The following is an 8,991-nucleotide window of genomic DNA, read 5'->3' on the forward strand; positions in this document are numbered from 1 at the left end:
GAAGAGATGAAGGAGATGCAAGACAAAGGAAGTTGGAAGACCGTAGAGAAAAGAAAGAAAGCTACAACGCCAATCTCGCCAAGAAAGACGAGGAGCCAGACAAGTAAAAATTAAGAAAATTGTAGGTCCGATAGGCCAATTTGGTCTCAATGGACGTTAACCATCACCATCATCATCATCATCATCATCAAAAACAAAAAATTAGTAACTAATAAAAATAGAAATGGAAGTTACTAAAAATTCAACAAATTAAATTATAAATAAATAAATTTAAATAATAATAAATAACAAAAAATAAATTAGCCATATTCAATTATACATTAAAAAAAAATCAAAAAACCATCAAAAATAAATACGAAATTCAAAAAATCGTTAAAAAACAAAGTAATAGACAATCACAGCAAAACTAAAACAAAACTAATGAGTGGGAGTATAATAAGTCGTTCAAAATTATTATAAATTAAACATTTTTCAAGGTCGGCCATCGTTTAGAAAACCACATGTATTTATATCTCTATAAATACAAATAAATGGATAATTCATTTTGATAAACAAAATAAGAATTTCTGCTCTGCGACTTTTGGATTGGGGGAGACACGATACTAACACCTTTTCATATCTCTTGTCCTGTCCATTCGGCTTTATAAGAAGAAGAGGTTAAGACATTCTCACAGTCCAACGGATTTTTTCTGTGATTTCTGCACGTACCTTTCATCTGTAAAAAATAAATTTCATTCAATAAGAGGATTCGAGATGGTGTCTGCAAGCAAAGAAATGGTGGTGTACTGCTTCGACACTTTAGTGGCTCATTACACCGGCGAGCCTGTGCCTCCTCCTGCCTTTCACGATGGCCAACATCCATTATTTGTGACATGGGAAAGAGTTGATGGTGGGAAACCTAGTCTGAGAGGATGCATCGGTTCTATGGAAGCCGGGAGTATTTATAACGGGTTGAAAGACTACGCGCTTGAAAGTGCCCTACGTGATACCCGCTTCCCACCTATAGAGGCCGCAGAAATTCCAAAGCTGGAATGCACAGTGTCTATCCTGACAGATTACGAGGTGGCAGCCAATTATCTGGATTGGGATATCGGAAAGCATGGTATAATTATTGCGTTTAGTGATCCATATGATGATACAATACGCGAGGCCACATTCTTGCCCGAAGTTGCTCCACAAGAGGGTTGGACAAAGAAGCAGACGATTGATTCTCTTGTGCGAAAATCAGGGTTTAAGGGTCGCATAACTGAGTCTCTTCGAAAAGCACTTCGCATCTCTCGTTACCAAAGTAGTGTTCACACTATGGATTATAGTGAGTATGTTACATTTGTGAGAAGAACGAGAGGCACTCTTCCTCGTCTTTAAACGAGTTCTATTAGAATTTGAGCTAGGGAAAAATGAATTTGGTCGTTTGTTATTGTTTTTTAACTTCTTTGGCTGATTGTGATTATATTTAAGAAACGAAATTTATATTAATTAACGTAAATCAGTATAGATTTATCGTAAACACTGATTTAATATGAACAACTATGTTTTTACTTTTTAGTTAATATTTTTACATGCCTTATGGCGATTAGGCTTGAGGTTATTGTAATTATCCTATAGAATATTCGTGAAACTATATTTGAGACTAGATTTTGATTCTCAAGAAACTTCTTAAAAGTATAGACGTGTTTGGTTAAACATATGTGACCTTGCATTGATGTTGAGGAACAAGATAGGACAACTTGCCCAAGATATACAGAGATCAAAATAAATAAAATTCATAACCTTTGGCTGTTGTTTTATATATGAAGATCATTTAAACTATTAAAAAAAAAACTCTAATGATGTTTTAACATATGTCATAATATTATATAAAAAATATGAGATTCTACAGTGACAATTTTATTTAATTTCTAGATCTGTAGATTTTGTTGTAATTAGTGCATGCATATACAAGTAAATTATGCAGAAAAGAAGAGTGATAAAATAAGCTCACACACGTAGAATACACAATATATGCTCTCTGGAAACCCTTTTGGAAGAAACCTCAACTAGAAGGTGAGGTCGCTTCGCTCTTTTTCTCTTTCTGGAAATATGACTATATATACAAAAAAGTAATGTATGTGGCTTGTTGGTTGCTTGTTACACAACATTTTGTCACTGTCCTTATACTCCTTGTTCCTTCATCTTGGAGAACTTCTACAATTAACCCCTACATGCTTTTCCTTCATGAAGAAACCCACATTGTGTCCCTCTTGAGTAGATCAATTCCCTTTTGTAACATTTCCCCTGAAACTTCTACTTTCCCCAGTTTACAGGACCTACACTAATGTCCCTTGTCTTTCTCATGCTGATATGCAGGGATTAGCACTGTCCCTAGCATCAACCGGAGTGATTGAGATTGTTTTTAGTCATGTCAGTTCTATTATGGAAAGTTTGGTAAATGGTTTGGCTGGGTGAGGTCAAGGATGTAGTTTGGGCTCCTTTCCCCTATAATGATGGAACTATCTTAGGAATTCGAATGCATTTTTCATTAGTTTATTTTTTCGAAAAGTGAAATAGTGAAAGATCATTTTGGCTTCAATTGCTTGGTTGTTTGCATTTTATTATGTATTTTCTACCCTCTCTAGTCTAGGCAATTCATCGAATTGAAAGGGTATTGTCTCATTTAGTTGAATTGAAGGTTTTTCGAGTCACATCGCTAAGACCTAAAAACTAAAACATAACTCAAGATAAATTTTAAAATGAATTCAATTAACCTAAGGTGCATTTTACACTTAACGATCATATCTAGAATGTCTAAGCTAGATTTCTGTTCCAACATATTTAAACCTAGCAGTTTTCATTAGCTTCGACATTAGATAGTGCTAGTATGGATTTGTGCTCCCCGTATCGTCGAGTATATAACGGAAGACCCCTCTAGGCTGCAATACTTTATCCTTAGGAAGTCGAGTCAGCCAACTTGCAAATGTGATACACCGAACATAGCATTTGGGGAAATTACCTTCTCGTACTTCTCGTTTTGCCAGGAGGTATTTTGCAGCCCATGGTTGGCTGGTAATCTTGTTTACCTAGATCATCCAGAGTAGTCATTTGATATTTTTGACTTAATAAACTTAAAATATCATTCGAGCACTTGTCCTTTTGAACTCATTTCTAATCGAAAGCGATAGAATCATCTTTGTTTCTTTCTAGACTCTTAAAAAATGAAAGAGCACCAGCCTTTTTACGCGTCGTAATAATTGATTGCCCACTACCCGATAACACCCTGTTAGTCTTTTCTGATACCAAGTCATGAGTTTCCCTTAAAGAACATTTTAAAGCCTTGAAATTTATTTTTCTGTCGACTAAGACAAGGTCATCGTGGTTGAACGATTTGGTTCACCCATTTCCTCTTCCTCCACTCCGTCTAAAAGATTGTTTGAGGAGCAGTTTCCTGATTTATCATAATCACTCAAGGACCAAGGAATTAAACTTGGAGTTGTTTTGAGAATTCAACCTTTGTCCTCTCGTCCCCCGCCTACTTTCGATACTCGGTCATCTACCTGGAATCTCTAGACAATCTAGTTCAAACTCTTGAGTACTCGCCGACCACTAATGGTTAGCTTGGACTGGTTATATACCCTCTGAATCCTCTGTTTGACCCTTTTGTGATATCACTGTAGCGTCCTTACAGTCCGTACGACTAGCTAGGTGTTCCTTTAGAACTATCCCCTCGTATGTTTTCAGCCATTCGTCGTCATTTGTTCCTAGATATGGAACTTGAAGGCGATGCTCCAATCACCTCTCCAAAAGAGTCCAAAGTTTCTACTCCACACACTGTCGAGGAGGAAGAGCAACCTTTTCCTCCTGAGGGTTCCCCCTATACCGAGGGTATTCCCACCATTTTGCCACCTAACTGTGTGTCTTTGGCGCAGTTGGTTTTAGGTACACCTAGTACCTCATCACTTTATGTAGTACCTCCTAGCCCATGTCCTTGCAGGGCCAACCTCTGTAGCCCCAGGGACAAATTTTGCAACCGTAAGATCAACCCTTGCAACAACAAAACCAACCCGGGCAGTAGCAACCCTTGTATACATATTAGCAGGGTCAACCCTTGCAAGTGCGGGGCCAAGGTCAAGTCCTCCAGCAGCAAGCCAAAAATCTTAATTTCCTAGGTGAACAGGTCAAGAATCCTTCTGGCCAAAGGAATCAGGTACAAAACCCTAACACCCTAGATCAACATGTTAAAAATCCTTTTGGTCAAGGGCAGCAGGTACAAAATCCCTATGTTCAAGGGAAACAAGTGCATCAACCTTATGCCCAAGGACATCAGGTCCAAAATCCTCTTGTTCAGGGACAATAGGTTCATCACCTGTATGTTCAAGGACAACAGGTCCAATATCCCTCTAGCCAAGGTCAACAGGTCCAATATCCCTATGTATAAGGTCAACAGGCTCAACAACCTTTTAACCCGTACGTTGCTTATCATCAACCTATGTCCAGATAGTTCCAAGGTATTTAAGGTCAAAATTCTCCTTATGGTCAAGGTAACCTGCAATAGGGGCAACATCAGATGCCATATGGCCAAAATCCCACACCATGGGGCCAAAATCCTTACCAACAGGGATGGGCTCCTCCATTCGGACCCACCTATCAACCTCCTATGCCTTTTAACACCTAATTTCCATTCTTGGCCACACTCGAGTTGCCAGATGCATCTCCCCTTACGAATGATCCAATCCTTAATTTGCAATACTAGCCTACATTGCCATCCAAGATATGAAGAGATTATGCACAGTTCAATGGGAAAGCAAAGGAATATCCTCAAGCCCATGTAACAATGTAAACTTTGAAACGAGAACTATAAACTCAAAACGGGAACTCTGGCCCAAAAACCCCATAGAAACATCAAAATCAATGCTAGAAATGAAAAGCGTTGATGTTGGAACAACACCTTTTTTTTAGAGTAAATTTTCAACATGTGTTAAAAAGGTGGTGAAAACCAATTTTTTGTGCAAAAATTGTCCAAAATACAGCCTCAAATTGAAAAGTGTTGACATTGGGATAACATTTTTTTTTCAAGGGTAAAAATTCAACACTTAGAAATAATGGCGTAAAATATTTTATCATGACCCTGAAAAACATTAAAATTTAAAAAATATAATGAAAACATAAAATAAAATTAACAAATTAACAACTTAAAACAATGAAAAAACACAAAACAAAAAAAAGTTCATAAAGAAAAAAAAATCAAACATAAAAAAAAAATTCAATCATAAAAATGTAAAAAAAATAACAAAATTAGCCATAAGAAATAAAATAAAAACTAAAAATAAAAATAAAATTTATAAACAAATAAATAGTAATGGAATATATATATATATATATATATATATATATATATATATATATATAAACCATAAAAAATATTGGCAAAAGAAATATATATATATATATATATATATATATATATATATATATATATATAAAACCATAAAAAATATTGGCAAAAGAAAAAAAAAAATTAAAATAAACAATAAAATTTAAAAAACATTAACAAAAAACTAAAAAAAAATTAAAATTAAAAACAAACAAGATTTAAAATAAAAAATTAATAAAAAAAATTAAGAACTACTAAAATTAAAATTAAAATGTTGATTACTTAAAAAATATATATAAAAAGGCAAAAAATAAAATAAAAAATGTTAAAAAAAATTATTTCATAAACCATAATACTCTTTTTTTAATTTTTAATTAATTAATTAATTTATTTATTTTTTAAATTTGATTTTTTTAACAATTGTTTTATTTCTCATTTTTATTTATTTATTTATTTTAAATCATTAAAAAATTAAAATTATTTTTCTTAAACAAATTTATTTTTTTATTTAAAAATTTAAAAATTTAAACAATTATTTTGAGAAAAAACAAAAATTAAAAATATTGTTAAAAACTTTGATTTTTTTTGTTTTGTTTTGTTTTTGATTTTTTTGTTTTCTTTTTTGGTTTTTTTTTTTTTTAAACAAAAAACCCCGTGGCCCCTTCGCTCACTCGACGCTCGTGGTGGCACGACCCCGAGTGGAGGGCCTGCACGCAAACCCTCCACCCAAGGCCACACCACCACGGGCGATGGGCGAGCGGAGGGGCAACGGTTTTTTTTTTTTTTTTTGGAAAAAAAATTAATAATACTTTTAATGTTTAAATGTTAAATTTTTTAATTTTAATTTTAATTTTTAATTTTTTTTAATTAAAAAAATATTATTTAATTAATTAATTAATTTATTTTAAATTTTTGTTTTAAATATAAAAAAAATAATTTTTTATGTTTTTAAATAAAAAATATAATATTAATAATTTCTATTTTTTTAAATGAAAAATACATATTTATTTAAAACTTTAAATGTTTTTTAATTTTTTAATTTTTTAATTTGAAAAGAAATATACATTTTTAAAATTTTCATATATATTTTTTAGTTTTTTCTTTTTTAATTTTTTTTGTTTTTTAAAATGTTTTTAATATTAATTTTACTAGTTTTTTTTGGGGTTAATTTTCTATTTTTTTTAGTCTAGTTTTTTTTCGAATGTTTTGTTTTTGTTTTTGTTTTTTTTGTTTTTTTTTTTTTTTGTTTTTGTTTTGTTTTTTTCCTAGTTTTTGTTTTTTTTCCCTATTTTTACTTAATTTTATATATATTTTTATTTTTTTTGCAGATTCTTTTATGGTTTATGAGATAATTTTTTTTTAACATTTTTTATTTTGTTTTTTGTCTATATATATCTATATATATATATATATATATATATATATATATATATATATATTTGTCTTTTAAGTAATCAACATTTAAAAAAAAAAAATAAAACAACTTGAAAATTCGTTAAGTAATCATAATTTTAAAAAAATTGGACATAATAAATTTTAAAGTGTGAAAAATAAGTCCTTTAAAAAAATGTATGCTGCATCAACACGTTGCATCAGCACGTTTCAAAATCAGCATGAAAATCACTAACATTTAAAAACAAATATTTATATTTGATACATATGAAAATTTGAAGTGTCAAAAATATGCTCCCAAAAAAAAGAATTGTATTCTACATTACCACTTTTAAAAATCGAGTCACGTTTTTACTTCCCCCACGAAACGGGTAATCGTATTGGTTATTTAAAGTGCCAAAATCTATGCCCTAAAAAAAGTATGTGTGTTCTGCACCGTCCCTTTTCAAAATTGGGTCAATTTTTTTTTCTATCTCTACGAAACAGGTAACAAGTATCAGTTCTTGTTTCAAAGTTTACGTTGTTATGTGATGAAATATCACCTCTCATGCTCTTCGAACTCGTACGTTGACGATTCCATTCATCTCCGCTTTTTCCAATGAACCCTCTCAGTGGATGCAACCAAGTGGTACATTGAGCTTCCTTGAAGTACTTACTATGAATTTAACTCTTTAGCCATGGTTTTCCTCACACATTTTCAGCTGTCGGTTCGCTACGAAATTGGAACCTATTTGCTCACATTGCTTAAGCAAGATACTGCGACACACATCTCCGATCACATCCATGAATGGAGACGTAGACGTCGCCTGATCAAATTTGAGATTGTTGATCAGTTTCTAACTTAATGGTTCACTAAATCATTCATGGCCCCAATTGCTCGCAATATAGCTATGGGTGGATGTGTCGCTGAAGAGCAAGCCATTGCTTGTGCCTAGTAATTGGATCTAGTTTACTCTTAGTCTGACACTTTGTATGAGTTATTACCCGATGATCCGTGGCCATCATCTAATCCCACGACATTAAAGTCGCAAGTTGTATCTCCTGTCGATCCCAGACCCCTCCTAAATCTTCTTTCAAATAGAAGTCAGTCTCAAATGTTGCTCCTAATAGTTCTTCCCAGAATCCACCTGGCCTTGGTAAAACCTCAAAGGTCCACGATGTCCAGTCTATCGCAGTGGAAAAATCCTCGAAAGGCAAGAAGAAAGGAAAAGGCAAGGGTAAAACCGATGCCCCAGAATAGGGTCCTCCAAAATCATCTACTAGCGAATCTTTGCAATAGAAACCTGAATATCCCTACCTCGTTTTTGAGGAAGATCACTACACTAAGGAATTTCCCTAATGATCCAAAGTTAGTCGATTTCTCAAAGGGACCCCTGCTGCCCTCAAAGAGCCATTTCCGTCTCAGCAGACCCAAATGGTAGACCAACCTCAATCATCTGCTTCCTTAGGATCTCAAGTGTTCATGATGAGTACGCCTATTAATGTGGCTACTAGATCGAAATATTACCAAATTCTTTCTTCAAAAGCTAGGAAAGAGAAGGAAGCCGCCCCTTCTTCTTCTGCCCCGATTTTTGGCCCTCTTCATATTGAGTGCCCTAACAGTGATTTCGCTATACAGCCACCCTCTCAAGGTGTGCTATGGAAATCCTTGTACAATCCTAATGCCTGAGCCACTCAGCACTATAATATTTTTGAGGACTTGTCTCAAGCTCTGTCAGCTATGTAGGCTCTCGAGGGTCTCTAAAGATGCCCACAGCAGTGAAAATATTTGTTGTCATCTATCAAGGGTATCAATCACACTGATTCCAATTTGATATGCTTTGATCAAGAGAACCATGTCCCGCGCCTCCCTCATCAGATTGGCTTTCTCATTTAGGTAATCCTCAATGAGAAGACCATCCATTGGACTGTCATCGATGAAGGTGCTTCCACCTACATCATGTCAACCACATGCTGTAAGGCTATTGGTTCTCCTGATTTTAACCAATCTCCAAACACTTTGGAAGCTTTTGATGGGTGTGATTCGCGACCCTTCGATGTCTTACATATCCTTTCCAGTACCCTGGAAATCAAGACAGTGCCAGTCAAGGGAGATATTTTTGACGCGAATCTCTATTATAATCTTCTACTCAGCCGAAGTTGGACCCATGCTATGCATGCCATGGCCTCCTCTCTATTTCATGTGATTCATTTTCCCCATCAAGGGAAGATTGTCACTGTCGACCAACTGTCTTTCTTTGCCTCTTCCTCCT

At 34.0% G+C, this 8,991-nt stretch overlaps 1 pseudogene; it reads left to right on the plus strand.

Annotated features, from left to right (window-relative positions):
- Nucleotides 1-753: 753 nt before the first annotated feature.
- On the plus strand, nt 754-1,365 carry LOC149213061 (uncharacterized protein At2g38710 pseudogene; annotated as a pseudogene).
- Nucleotides 1,366-8,991: the final 7,626 nt, after the last annotated feature.

The sequence above is a fragment of the Pinus tabuliformis genome, chromosome 1_1, assembly GCF_031772625.1.
Source record: "Pinus tabuliformis cultivar Carrire ecotype Pingquan chromosome 1_1, CPIR1, whole genome shotgun sequence".
Classification (NCBI taxonomy): Eukaryota; Viridiplantae; Streptophyta; class Pinopsida; order Pinales; family Pinaceae; genus Pinus; species Pinus tabuliformis.